This window comes from Pongo pygmaeus, chromosome 3 (assembly GCF_028885625.2).
Source record: "Pongo pygmaeus isolate AG05252 chromosome 3, NHGRI_mPonPyg2-v2.0_pri, whole genome shotgun sequence".
NCBI lineage: Eukaryota > Metazoa > Chordata > Mammalia > Primates > Hominidae > Pongo > Pongo pygmaeus.
Window position 1 is genome coordinate 87,167,610 of NC_072376.2, and position 15,038 is coordinate 87,182,647.

General features: G+C 38.7%; 1 protein-coding gene across 3 annotated transcripts in view; it reads left to right on the forward strand.

Annotated features, from left to right (window-relative positions):
* PARM1 (prostate androgen-regulated mucin-like protein 1) overlaps positions 1 to 15,038 on the forward strand; it is a 119,223-nt gene that overhangs the window by 7,849 nt on the left and 96,336 nt on the right. The window contains exon 2 of one of the 3 annotated variants that reach the window (XM_054485124.2): positions 14,804 to 14,871. The exons of the other annotated variants lie outside the window; for them this stretch is intronic. The gene's annotated coding sequence lies outside the window, so the exon portion shown is untranslated. The remainder of the gene's footprint in view (positions 1 to 14,803; positions 14,872 to 15,038) is intronic. 3 annotated transcript variants of the gene reach the window in all.

Genomic DNA, 15,038 nt, shown 5'->3' on the forward strand with positions numbered 1-15,038 from the left:
CTCAGAATTACAACATGAGGTGACCTCACTGCCACTTGTTCATCAGAGGGTCCTAAAGAAAATCTGGTGGATTGAAGATGTCTTTCTTGGCCTTGAAAAGAGGCGAGTTATTGGTAGATCACACAAGCTACTGATCATGGGAATTCTTGCTATTAATGAACATTGCTGACTGAAAGGCAACATCAAGACATATATTTTTACCACATTCAACCAGTGGGGAACCCTGGATGTTTTATCTTAAAAATTACAATGTTGATGGAAATGACATTCAGGAGGAGAGCCCAGATAGTCTCCTTTTTGGAGACCTATTCAGATAGGTCAGAGCAGAAGAAAAAACATTCATCATTTACATGCTAGGAAATGTTGCTGGGGGCAGGAAGTGTGATATCAAATTACATGCAGAAACGTGGTAAGAAATGTGCAGTAGGCAGGGGCAGTGGCTGTTTCAGAATTTCTGCAAAAATTACGGAGGAGAAGCTGGGGGCATAAAGTTTCATGAGACCAAGAAAACATCAATGGCTGAATCAGGGGAGGAGGAGGAGGATTAAAATTATTTTGGAGTACTAAGGCTCAAACCAACACTAGATGCTACTGCTAGATATGAAAAATTCATTTGATTTCATTTTTAGAGGAATAAGGGATACCTCTTCAAATTTACGTGAATATAATATTTGTTTTAGTATGCCTCCTTAGTTCTGTGAAAAGTTACAAAGTGAGCCTTTCAGATGAAATGATGTGTTAGACTTTACGGTGGGTAATTAAGGTAACCTTGGCATCATGAAACGGGGTGAAGAATAAGAAAATGCCCTGTGATGTAAAGATGAAAGCAGCTACATGGTTTGGCTCAGTTAAGGAGGGCAAAGTGATCTGGGGTTGCTTACTTCCAGGCAGTCTTCCTAGAACTGCTCTTCAAAAACAATCTGATTATGAGAAGACTCTCCTTTAGATGCTCATACGAAGAGAACCATAGCCCTGATATTTGTCAGATGATGAAGGGATTTGTGTTATTTTACATGAGAAGCAATATGGTGTGCTAACAGAGGCTTTAGAGTAAGATAGACCAGCAAGGAATGCCAACTCTGTGTTCTCAGTTTCCTTCCTTGTAGGGTTATGACAATATACATAGAGTACCATGGGAGTAAACATTCAACCAGTCTCTATCAAGTATGTACACCAACAGGCAAAGGATTTATTTTATTTTACTTCATTTGCTTTCTCTGTCTCCCACTACGAGATTGTAAGGTGCGTGAGAACAGAAATGTTGGTGGTATTTTTTTCCACTGTTGTATCCCCAGCATGTAGAACAGAGCAAGAAATATGGTGTGTGCTTTATAAATTTTCATTCAGTTAATTTTTAATTGAGAATCTACATGTGCTAAACACTGTCCAAGGCTCTGGATATACATTAATGAACAATGACAAAACTCCACCCTCAGGGAATTTACATTCTTTGAGGATGATAAATTTTGACTTAGTCAAAGGGAAATCAGTAGTTGAATATCTAATAGTTATTTCAAACTCAGCATATCCAAAACTGAGCTCCTAGACTTTCTTCCCCTAGGGGGCTTATCTAAAGCCTTCTCCATATCAATGAATGGAAATGCCACCTTTCTAGTTGCTCAGACTGCAAATCATGAGTCATCCTTGAGTCCTGTTTTTCTCTCAACACTCCTCATTCCAACCTTCAAGAAAGTCTGTCTGCTCTAATTTTAAAATATGTGCAGGATCCAACCACGTTTTGCCACCTCAGTTTCTCCCACTCTGGTTCAAACCACTGCTGTCTTTCTCTAAGAGCACTGCCGTGGCCTCCTCTCAGATCTACTTGCTTTCACCCCTCCCCTCTTAGGTCTGTTTTCCACATAGCATAGCAACAATGAATTCATTGGAACTATATCAGCCACTGCTCTGTTCAGAGCCCCATAATGGCTCCTAATTGTTCTTAGAGTAAAAACCAAAATCTTAGAGTGACTATCGAGACCTCCGTGAGCTGTGGCCTCGCTGGTTCTTGAATCTGATCTTCTACACTCTTCTTTGCTCACTCTGCACCAGCCACAGGACTACCAGTAACACATAGTAGCTAAGTCCTCTGTCTGGAATGTACTTTCTCCAGATATCCATACGACTAATTCCCTCACTTCCTCAAAACTTTTGTCAAATGTCACCTTCTCAAGGAGACTTACCCTGACTGACCTCTTAAAATTGTAGTCTGTTCCACTTGGCAACACCATATTCCCAGTGCCTCTTATCTGACTCTTGCCTCTACTTTTTCTTTAAATTATATCTTCCTCCATCCCTCCTAACCCCTCACTAAAACATAGCTCTAGGAGGACAGAGATTTTGTTCCTCTTGTTTGCTGTGGTATCCCACTGTGTTAGAATTCTTTGTGGGCACATGAGGGTACTAAAAATCTATTTGTTGAATTGGATGATTAAAATACATCTCTGAGGGCTGGCAAAATGAAGACTTAATTCAGATTTTGCCTTAAATGACCCAAAAATGAGACATTGGCAAACTTGCTTACTATCAGGTGCTTATGTCTAGTGCTTCCAAAAAGCTGTAAAAAAAAAAATGAGTCAGGCCTTTAGTCTTCATTGAGGATTACAGAAGCTAAACTTGGAAAATTAGCTATTTTTGAGCTATACACATACACATTTTTCTTCTTAAAATGTAAGCTTTATTTGGTGCCATAGACATCATTTAAAAATAGCTGAAACTTTATAAACTCCCTGGACAATTAAGAAAATGTCACCTTTGAGCTCAGCTAGGGAAGATAAAGATATCTTCACCATTTGAGCATTTTTGAGAATTCCAAATAACTAAAAATAACCTGGTGATGAAAAGTGATTTGAGTCTAAGGGAAGCATGATTGAAAATTACCCAGTTAAGTCTGAGAAATTTAAGTAAATTAAGATGATGAGTGGTAAAGTTATAAGTTAGTCACTAATAAGCTCAAGAACAGAATGGGCATTTTCTTGACCTTAGAGACCCTGTGCTACCTTCTTTGGTTGTTCTGAAATATGAATTGTGTTTTATACTAAGCAACGGATAGAAGGGATGCAGAAGTCTTGCCTCAAATAAAACCTGCACCTTAGCTGAGGTAGGGGAAGGAAGCACTTGTCATCTACCCAGCAGGGCTGACACCTCTTCATGTGGCTGGTGTTAAAGTCCCCAAGGTTGGCATATCCCCCAGCTACATCATGAAACAAATACTCATGGTACACACTGGCTTACTCAAAATAATAATGTTTAATTAATTTTAGGCTGGGAAAAATAATATGAGCTTAAAAAATAACATGCTTGCCTTGCAGCCTTAGCAATCATGGTAAAATTTAAGATTATATCAACTTGAAGAGCAACCTATAAACAAACCAAAGAAGAGGATGACACTTTGTGTTTATTTAAAATATTTGCCTTGCTTGTTCCATGTGTCCATTTGTCCATTCTTGAGAAGGGCAGGCTCTCAGCCATCTTGACGTCAGCAGCCTTGACTGTAAACAGAGGTGTGGCCCCAGAGAGTAGCTCTGACCTGTGCTGGAGGCCCAGCAGAGAGCTGTGTCTGGTCTTGTGCTTGTGGTGCTGGAGGACAGGTGACCATGGCCCCACCTCTTCTCTCAGGGGTGTCACCATGTTCTCCGTGCGAAATGAAAAGCAGGGCCTAATTTCTCACTGGAAGGAAAAGAATTGCACATCAGCAAGAGCAGGCAGGCTTTCAATGCCTCCAATCTCAAAGACAAGCGTGGCTGCTCAGCAAGTGAAAATGGTTCCATCACTGAGAATAGAGTTTCAGATTGGAGGGATAACAGAAAAGAGGAAAGTGTGGTTTTTGAGATTCAGAAATTTACAGCCAAGATTTTGGTTAAAAAAAATTAATGTCATAAGAAACAGCTGTCTCTTGTTTTATGACGGTTTTTTAAAGCCACATTACACAGAAATAGATAAGAATGTATCTGTCACCTACCCATACCTGATTCAAAGTCCTGTTTGTTTGCCTGTTTGGCTTAAGGACTGTTTTTAATAAAAATAAGTTAGAAACAATGTAAATGTCTAACAATAATGAGCTGGTCAGATAAACCAACATAAATTCAACATTCATACTGGGCAATATTAGGCAACTGCTTAAAATAATGAAATGGTCCATGATGTACTGACATGCAAAAATGAATACAATATATTGACATAATATATTGTAACTTTATATTTCACAGTATATTGGAAAGGCAAGCTACAAAATTAAATGTACGTTGTGTGCGCCTGTGGAGAAAGTGTTTAGAAGGATACAATGGTATCTGATGAGTGAACATTGGGTCACTTTTACTTTCTCTCCCTCTCTCTTTCATTGCCTGAACTTTTAATAAACAGCTCGTATTCCCTTTACAATTTTAAAAGTTGAGATATTATGAATATTGTTAATCACTTTTTAGCAACAGTTAATGTGGCTATAGTGACTGCTAGATGGCTATTTTGATCTTAAAAATCTTGATTCGAAATTCATTCTGCTGGAGCCCTCGAAAATAAGATTTTAGAGAAGCAAATAACCTCAACAACGTTTGCCGGGCATCACTGATGTAATGGTTAGAGAAGGTTCTGGGAAGGAATTGACTTAAAGAAATATTCAATTTTCTAAAACCAGATGCTGCATAAATCATTGATCAGGATAACCATCTTGCATAGTATTTTAAGGCACTCTGTCCTAACTGATCAGTATTTAATATACTTTGTTAGTTTTTTAGATCTCCTCTCTTTGTCACATATGGGAGCAATTTCTTAAAACATTATTCTAAGCTCTTCTAAAATGAAAGTGGCCAATACAGATATCAAAAAAGAAAAACAGCCCTCAGAAGAATATACAATTTATTTTTCTTTTGGCAACATTAAATTTCTTATATAATCTTTTCAACAAAATAATCAATAAAATGTGGTGTAGGTAAGTGCTGGAGGATATGTTATTAATACTCTATGACATTATCAGAAAGTAGCACAGGTGTGACTGGGGAGAGGGCTGGAGCAGAACTGACTGGAAGTTTTAGGGGTGATCTAGGCCAACCTCTCACATTATAGATAAAACTGGATATTTGAGAGTGTCACATTTTTAAATTTTTAGTTTTACTAGGTATCACACATTGTGCTACATTCATTTCATCTGCCACTTCATCTAATCCTCTCACACCCTAGACAGTAGGCAGTACTATTCCCATTTTGCCGTTCAGGTCACTGAGGTTCAGAAGTCAAGTAATGAGCCACAAATCACACAGTAGATAAGTAACAGAACTGGACTAGACGTTGAACCCAGGTCTCTAATTTTTTACCCACCTCTGCCCCCATTCCCTTGAACTACCAAATCAGTTGCTAAATTCTCTTGCATAAATGTAGTCTCTAGAATTTTTCCCAACTTTGATTCTCTCACCCATCCCCACAGCCTTGGTTGAGAGCCTTATCATCTCTTATCAGTAACTCCTAAATGGTCACCCCTTTTCTTCCCACAGTCTCTTGCCAGTCTTGGGACTTATTTAGGCCATGCCAAATTGCCTGCTCTCTTCCAAAGGAAGAGGATAATCTTATAGATGCTGAGACTATGGTTTGTAAATTTTATTTCCGCTAAAAAGAATGAAGGCTCCTTGGAGAAGTGGCTAATTCCAGGTCTGGGTTAGGAAATATATAAGATTAATCTGGAATATCTTGTTAGACCGGATAGTAAACATATTCTCAAAGAATACTAGGATCCTGTCAAAAGGACTCAAAACCACTTAATGAGGTACCAACTGGCCAAAGCTGGGACAATTTGAGCATTGACGATGATTATAATTGTAATAGTTTGAAACACATTAAATACGTTTAAACTCGTAAGTTCACAGTAATACCAAAAACAAAACAATAATAATACAAAATTCATCGACCTTCATTGGAGAATGCTAATAAGCAACACATTATTTTGAAAACATAATAGATGAGTAGAAAAAAAATCAACTTTTTTAATTGATTTATTTATCTAAGCCTGCCTTTATTTTGTGAAGTGTACCATTGAGTGACCAAATATTAGATGATGGGATAAATTTCTCTATAGGGTTATTCCAGCTAATAAATGAAGAAGGCATGGAAAAAATAGAATATCACCATATTGCATTACCTACTGAGTTAGCGGGCTTGGGTACTAATCATCTGTGGCTGCCAACACCGTGGAGTGTGATGCACTCAGGTACTACATCTCCTAATGGAGGAATGCACCATGCCCTATGAAGCAGCCTTGCCAAACTGAAAGAAACCTACATCTGATCAAGCTTCTACTTCCAACAATCAAGTCACAGGAAATACAGAGGACTGGGGAAGATGTTAAATAACACTGTGGGGATGATATCAGCAAACTCCAGACTATGGAAAACTCTATGGGAAAAATAACCAGGTTTCTTCAGTAAATGAATTGCAAGGAAAAAAAAAGAGATTAAGAGAAACATTGACAGAGGTAGGAGGAATTTATAGGCTAGAAAGAGACTTAAGAGACACAGCAGCCAATCACAATTATGAACTTTATTTGGATCCTGAATCAAACCAAAACTGCAAAAATAAATGATGACATTTATAAGACAATTGTGAATTTTAACACTGACTAGATATATGATGACGTTAAGGTATTGTTAATATTTTCAATATGATAATAATATAACCCTCATGTTCTCAACAACCCTTATATCTTTTAGAGATACATACTATTTTATTTATAGAAGAAATGCTATGATGCTTAGGATTTACTTCAAAATAATATGGGAGTGGGAATATTATAGGAAAAATGACTGTGAGTTAATAATTGCTGAAACTGACTGAAAGGAACATGGGGATTCATTATACTCTTCTCTCCTACTTTGCAGATGATTATGTTTTTCCATTATAAGAAGTTTTAAAATGAGTCCTCTAGACCTCCTAATTGCTTGCAAAACAAGTCCACAGTGTTTAGCAAGTGGCTTGGGATCTGAGCTAGAGGTAGAACAAAAAAAGGGAGGTGCCTGTTATCATGGTGTGAAAGGCCAGAGAAGCAGAGAGGTCATTCTTGTTTGGAAAATCTTCCCCAAGAAGACTGCTGGACGCTTTCAGGCCTCTCTGCCTTTGCTCATGCCATTTCCTCATTCTAGAATGCCACACTCCTCCATTCTCTGCCAACCAAAAGTCTCTTCATTTTGCAGGCTCAAATTTTTCCCTGTGTTCTTCACATGTCAGCCCTACTAGTCTTTCAGCTTTTAGAGAACAGAGATCATGTCTTAGCTTCATATCCCTTCCTCCCAGGTATGAGCACATACATAGCAAGTGCTCCATGCCTGTCAAATTGAACTGCAGAGACTGAGGCTCAAAATGTGGACTCCAAGGTCTCACAGCTAGTTAGTGAAATAACTTAACTAAAAATCTCGTGTAAACGTTAATCCCCTGACTTCAGGAACTCCAAAGCCTCTTCAAGCTTGTTCACCAGCATTCTTTTCCTTGAGAGTTAAGATTTAAAGGCTTTATGATCTCTGAGAGAAGTAACACATTAACTTAGAGTAGCTGAAAGTTATTATCCATTACCATGTACTGGCATGTAGAAAAGCACAGGCCCCGGGTGAGTGGCCTATAAGGCAAATACATCTTATGGGGAGAGGGAAGTGGGCTGGAACCTGCAACACCACTTGGATCAGCAATTGCATAGTGAGAGTCATGGTGAATGCACTGGACACCAAAAAGACACCGAGGAAACACAGGAGAGATGACAGGGTCCAGGAGATCCAGTTGGCCAGTTTCCTGTGATTACACATCAGCAAATGAAATTTGAAAAGGCATTATAGGCCAGGTGCCATGGCTCATGCCTGTAATCCCAGCGTTTTGGGAGGCCGAGGCGGGTGGATCACGAGGTCAGAAGTTCGAGACCAGCCTGGCCAACATAGTGAAACCCTGTTTCTACTAAAAATACAAAAAATTAGCCAGGCATGGTGGCAGGTGCCTGTAATCCCAGCTACTCGGGAGGCTGAGGCAGGAGAATCGCTTGAACCCAGGAGGCGGAGGTTGCAGTGACCCAAGATCATGCCACTGCACTCCAGCCTGGGTGACAGAGCGAGACTCTGTCTCAAAAAAAAACCAAAAAACAAAAACAAACAAAAAAAGAAAATGGGCATTGTAATCACTTTACAGAAGTTTGTTATATTTGGGCAATCATCATTACCTGAACATCCTTATGAAATAAAATTTCACTCTAGACAAGTGAATGCAATAGGGATTGTCTTTTAAAAGATCTATAGTTAGTTATCCAGTACTAGCCACAGGGGAGCTTTCCATAGGAAGGAGAAAACCCACGTTTCCTCTGAAAAAAAATGCATCTATTTGTTTGGTTTTGTACTTATTAAGAAATGGGCTTGAGTTCTATCTCTGTATAGGTCAGTTTTCTTTCTTTTTTTTTTTTTTTTGAGATGGAGTCTTGCTCTGTCACCCAGACTGGAGTGCAGTGGCGCGATCTCGGCTCACTGCAAGCTCCGCCTCCTGGGTTCGCGCCATTCTCCTGCCTCAGCTTCCCGAGTAGCTGGGACTACAGGTGCCCGCCACCACGCCTGGCTAATTTTTTGTATTTTTAGTAGAGATGGGATTTCACCGTGTTAGCCAGGATGGTCTCGATCTCCTGACCTTGTGATCCACCCATCTCGGCCTCCCAAAGTGCTGGGATTACAGGCGTGAGCCACTGTGCCCAGCCTATATAGGTCAGTTTTCTTATTTTAATATTGCAGTTCACTGTTTAACCTTTGAAATGTGTTGTTAGAACATAGCCTGGGCAAGGCCAATAAACATGAGTTGTCATGTTTGAAATGTGTTATAGAAGAGAGCCTAGACAAGACAGTAAACATGAGATGGCAAACATGTCCTATAGAAATGAAGGTGGCATCAAATAGAGGCACTTCCCTATGGCTGGCCTCTTACTCTTTTTATTTTTTTTTTCAACATAATCTGCTTCTGCAATAGAAAAAGAGTCACAAAGAAAGGAGTTTTGTTTTGCTCTTTTGGTTTTTATGTCACCAAAAAGATAATTTTTTTCCTTTGATCTTGGGACTCTGGAAATCTTTCCTGGTGTTATCAACCAAAACTAGAGAAATTTAAAAGGAAGTGTGCCCTCCTGGGTAGAAAGGGAAATATTGTCTTCTCAGTTGCCCAGAAGCAGAGGTTATCAGTAAGTAAGTGTCCTATCCCCAAACTGCTGTGAGCTATCTACCCCCTTGAACTATGCCAACTTGCCAAGCTTTGGATAAATATAGATTAGCTATTGTCTGGGTTTCCTGAGGCTGCCATAACAAATTACCATAAACTTGGATAGCTTAAAACAACAGAAACATATTCTCCAACAGTTCTGGAAACTGGAAGCCTGAAATCAAGGTTTCAGCAAAGCCATGCCTCCTCTGAAGCTCCAGGGGAGGATTCTTCCTTGCTTCTTCTAGCTTCCAGTGGCCCCAGGCATTCCTTGGCTTGTGGCTGCATCACTTCAATCTCCACCTCTGTCTCACCTGGCCCCCTTTCCTCTGAGTCACTCTGTGTCCAAACTTCCCTCTTATAAGGACACCAGTCATCCAGTCATCCAGTCATATTGGATTAGGGCCCATTTTCATCTTAACCTGATTATATCTGCAAAGAGCTTATTTCCAAACAAGGTCACATTCACATGTACTAGGGGTTGTGGTTCAGCTTATCTTTTTGCGGAACATGGTTCAACTTATAGCAGTTATATTAATTTCACATCTCAAGCATGTTCATGAAAGACTCCTCCCCACAGATAAAATAAGTTATGAACTTAATTGATTATAAATTACTTTTATTCAAGATGGCATTCACTGTCACATCAAGTTTTTTTAATTTGTTTCCTTATTTATCTACGTATTTATTGCTCTTGATGAGACTGTTTAAATCAGGTGTTTCTCAATCTGTATTTTAGGCATTTGGAGGGGGATTTTTTTTTTTTTTACATGGAGATGGCACTTCTGGTTCCTGACCACTAAATACCAGTAGCACCCTGCAGGCATTGTGATAAGCAGGAACAAAGAAAATCAGGAAAAAGGAAAGGAACGGAGGAAAGGATGGAGGGAGGAAATGCCATCACACATTTCCAAACCATCTGACTCTTTGAAACCAAAAGTCTAAATTGATGGGACTTTAATGTCGCTCCTTGGAGACCAACAGAGAATGGGCTGTGCTGAGCAATAGCAGCCATTCTGGTAACTCAGCCAGCCTGCTGCTGTCAGAGGTCTCTGGGTGATTCCAGAGCATTCTGACTTGGACAAGGATAGTAGCAGGTATACTATGTTAGAGACAAATTTTAAAGGCACCATTTCAGTTCTCCTCTGCCAGGTTCAACACTCTGTTGTTTACAACACTGTATCATTTACATCACCACGCCTGCAATAAAGTCAGGAAGCGTATAGAGAGAAAGCAAAAAGTTGCAGGAGATGAAAATAGCCTCCTGCACTTTTTTTAGCATTGCTCATTGCAGTCTAGAAATGATACTTTTCCTTTGTTTGCATGCAAGGGAGGACATGACCCACTTTCTATTTTTCTTTTGATTATACTTTTAAGTTCTGGGGTACGTATGCAGAACATGCAGGTTTGTTACATAGGTATACATGTGCCATGGTGGTTTGCTGCACCCATCAACCCGTCATCTACATTAGTTATTTCTCCTAATGCTGTCCCTCCCTTAGCCCCCAACCCTGCGACAGGCCCAAATGGTGTTCCCCTTCCTGTGTCCATGTGTTCTTATTGTTCAACTCCCACTTATGAGTGAGAACACGGCGGTGTTTGTTTTTCTGTTCCTGTGTTAGTTTGCTGAGGATGATGGCTTCCAGCTTCCTCCATGTGCCTGCAAAAGGACATGAACTCATCCTTTTTTAAGGCTGCATAGTATTCCATGGTGTGTATGTGCTACATTTTCTTTATCCAGTCTATCATGGATGAGCATTTGGCTTGGTTCCAAGTCTTTGCTATTCTGAATAGTGCTGCAGTAAACATACATGTCCATGTGTCATAATAGTAGAATGATTTATAGTCCTTTTGATATATACCCAGTAATGGGATTGCTGGGTCAAATGGTATTTCTGGATCTAGATCCTTGAGGAATTGCCACACTGTCTTCCACAATAGTTGAACTAATTTACACTCCCATTAACAGTGTAAAGGCGTTCCTATTTTTCCACATCCTCTCCAGCATCTGTTGTTTACTGATTTTTTAATGATCGCCATTCTAACTGGCATGAGATGGTATCTCACTGTGATTTTGATTTGCATTTCTCTAATGACCAGTAATGAGCTTTTTTTCATATGTTCGTTGGCCGCATAAATGTCTTCTTTTGAGCAGTGTCTGTTCATATACTTTGCCCACTTTTTAATGGGGTTGTTTATTTTTTCTTGTAAATTTGATTAAGTTCCTTGTAGATTCTGGATATTAGCCCTTTGTCAGATGGATAGATTACAAACATTTTCTCCCATTCTGTAGGTTGCCTGTTCACTCTGATGATAGTTTCTTTTGCTGTGCAGAAGCTCCTTAGTTTATTTATATCCCATTGGTCGATTTTGGCTTTTGTTGCCATTGCTTTTGGTGTTTTAGCCATGAAATCTTTGCCCATGCCTATGTCCTGAATGGTATTGCCTAGGTTTTTATAGTTTTAGGTCTTACGTTTAAGTCTTTAATACATCTTGAGCCAATTTTTGTATAAGGTGTAAGGAAGGGGTCCAGTTTCAGTTTTCTGCATATGGCTAGCCAGTTTTCCTAACACCATTAAAAGTATCTTCTTCTCAGTTCTGTGTAAATATTACTGGATATGAGAACATAAGAAGTTACAAGAATCTTTCACTGAAAAATATAGAAAATGTGACCTTCTAGGACAGTGGTTTTCTGTTAGCCAATGTGAAAAGTGTGTGTTTATGTGTGTGCATATGTAAAATGTGTATATACACATATTTGTGAGTGAGATATATGTTTTCCTCTTTCCTTACCTGCTTCCTTCCTTACTAAAGTAATTAGAAGTCTTTAAAAGAAGGAGACCAAATAGCATTGAAATAATTTCTTAAGAGAAAATTAACATTCAATAGATTAATACATTTTCTGGAGCATCTAAAATTCACTTTCCCTCCCCACAAAAAGTAAGATAGTCTATATATTGAAGAGCCATAATCATATACATCTATTTCTTCTGATTAGTAACTGTAATGTTTATTAGGTAAGCATGGACATTTATTGGGCTCTGTAGCTACCTATTTCATGTTCTTTTGGAATCACAGCTTTCTTTATATGTCATAGTGAAAATCAATATTTGAAACTTCTTCCTCTGGAAAAAAATATAATTTCCTTTATAGGAGATTTAACTACTTAAATAGTTCTGCTTATACAGGTAAGAGAAATATTCTAAGAAAAAATGAGAGATCTGCTGTCTAAAGCCTTTATTGATATGAATTATTATTTAAGGAATAAAACAAATTAAAGCTCTGATGCTGCAAACAAAGCTCCTTGATGAGAACTGAGTTCATGCTGAGATAAAAAGTTACAAAGCAAGAGAACAGCCTCATTATATTTTTAAAATTCCAGAGAAAGTCATTGTTTTGCCAAAGCAATGTGGCAAGACAGCCTGGGACCCAACATCGGTGCCCAGGAGGCTAGGAGTAAAGAGCTTTAGAAGCTTTGAATCTTTTTCTAAAACAATTAAGATTAAAGAACTTAATCAGGAAATCTGAGGTTATATAAGGGGTGAACAGGTCAACCAGCTCATATATCTGGTTTGGGTCACATGCTTTGGATGACCAAACTTTTCCATGGAAGATTGTACTTTATGATAATTCTTCCAGAATGAAAGAACTGACACGAAACATTAAAGTTTGAAAAGCGATCCCCACCACCACTGACATCTGAGAACATCCTGGCCTCTCCAGAGACATCTGACTGAGGGAAGCAGGTGAGCCAGCTTGGGCTGCAACCCCAGGAAGAGGAAGGGAAGTGGGTCACGCCTGGTGAAGTGGCCTGTCTCTCTTGGCAAGTCAAGCTGACTGATTTGGAGGCTTCAGACTCTATCTTGGCTGGCCTGGCCACCTCACAACCTCCTCTACAAAGGTGACATGTACTATAGCTTAAGACATTACATGGCACCTGAAGCAAAAACTAAAAGTAGATATGGAATAAATCTTCTGAAGCTCTAAGGCTCAATATCCACAGTAAATTATTCTTAAGTTAGTGAGAAGAGAACATTCACTATTTCAGCAACAGCAACCCAGGAAGAACCAAAAGCCTTCTGAGATGGTATGTGAAGGGACAGGAATTTAGGGAATAGACCCAATTTTTCTTTTACTTAATCAGTGTTGAGTTTTTGGGTTTCTAGGAGGGCACAGAAAACTTGAACTGGAGAAGCAAGGTTCATTGGCATGTGCCAGTTGATACTTCACTAAGTCTTTACTAGTAAAAATGATGACATTTATCTTCTTTCTTAAGCCATGTCTATTCTGTTCCAACTGTACCAAGAATGACAGCTAGGATTTGAAAGTGTTCCTATGTTCTTTGCTGAGCACTTACTGCAAAGTTTCTAACAACGTAAACTTGACCTGTGTTTGACTCATAATGCCCAACAAAAAAACACTGCTGTTTTGAAATTATAGAGATAGCAAAATATAGATTGAATCTTGCTGTACACTCAGTGATTCTACCTGCTCATTTTCTTTTCACTTATGATGCTGATGGCCCATTCTAGCATCGTGTGCATCATGTTCAGAAAACACCAATCAATCCTGCACCTGTGGGAGAGCAATTTCTGCTGGTTTCAATGACAGTGGAAAAGTAATAGGTCTCAAATCCCATCAGCAATGAGAATGTTGGTCCTCTTCACCAAGGCTCCTAAATGTAGAAATTATATTGTTTATGTATTTTCTTGATCTTATTTTTATAAAAATGCATTTTTCTTAGCATCAGACTTCAGCAACACTTGATTTTTCTTTTTGATGAGGAATTTGACAGAACCTAGGCAATTAGCTGGGAGCTGTGTAAATTCAGGAAACCTGATTAACAGATCATAATTCACCTAAGAATTTAGGCTTAAGCCATGGTGGATAAAGTTTCCTTTTAAAAGTGTTTGGCAATTTGGCTTTAAAAGAAGCACTAGATTAATTCAGTCTGTGCTTTCTTGCCATATGACATCATTTCAAAATGTAAATTCCATTTATATTATTGAAAATGTATAAGATATGCATAAGCTTATTTTGATTTAACAGGGAGGATAAATGAAATGTTCTGCTAATAAACATATTCCAAATAACTAAGCTTACTCTATATAATGTAGACTGCAGATTTTGAAAAATGAAAAAAAAACTCATTCAAGCTATATTTAGCAGTTGTGGTAAGGTCACTGATAAGCTCCATACCTCCAGTTGTCATCTGTTAAATAAGAGGATGAAATGAGATGATCACTAGTGTCTGCTCTTCTTTATGATCTGGAATGGATTCTTAACCTGAGGCCTATCTAAACTTAAATGAACCACAAATGAGCATCAGAAATCCCACAAAACACCTGAAATTGTATCAAACATTATGTATATGTACTTATTTGCATTTTTTTCTTGGACGATCCATAGATTTTATCCAAGACCTGAACTTTGTGCCCCTAGTAAGGTTAAGAATATCTAACATTCATTCTGTGATTAATTTAACTGTTAAGTGATGTAGCCTTTCTTTGAAAATTCATAAGCCTCCTCAGGATATCTGGTACTGGCTTTAGTTTTTTGTGGCCATAGCTTCCATCACGTAGATCACTCTTGCATGAATTCATCTCACCCTCAGATCACCCTTGACGGCAGACATTGTCCTCTCAAGTTACAGATGAAGAAATGGAGGAGCAGAATGCTCAGGTATGTCAGTAAACATAGGAGTCAGTTATAGATGTTTTGGCTTCCTGGTCTGGTGCTTTTTCCATTACAGTCCATTATGTAGAGTATCATAAAAGTTACATTTTAATGCACAAAGCTCAGTATTTTGGAAGCTACTTATGTATGCAAAGGTCTCCAAAATTTAGACC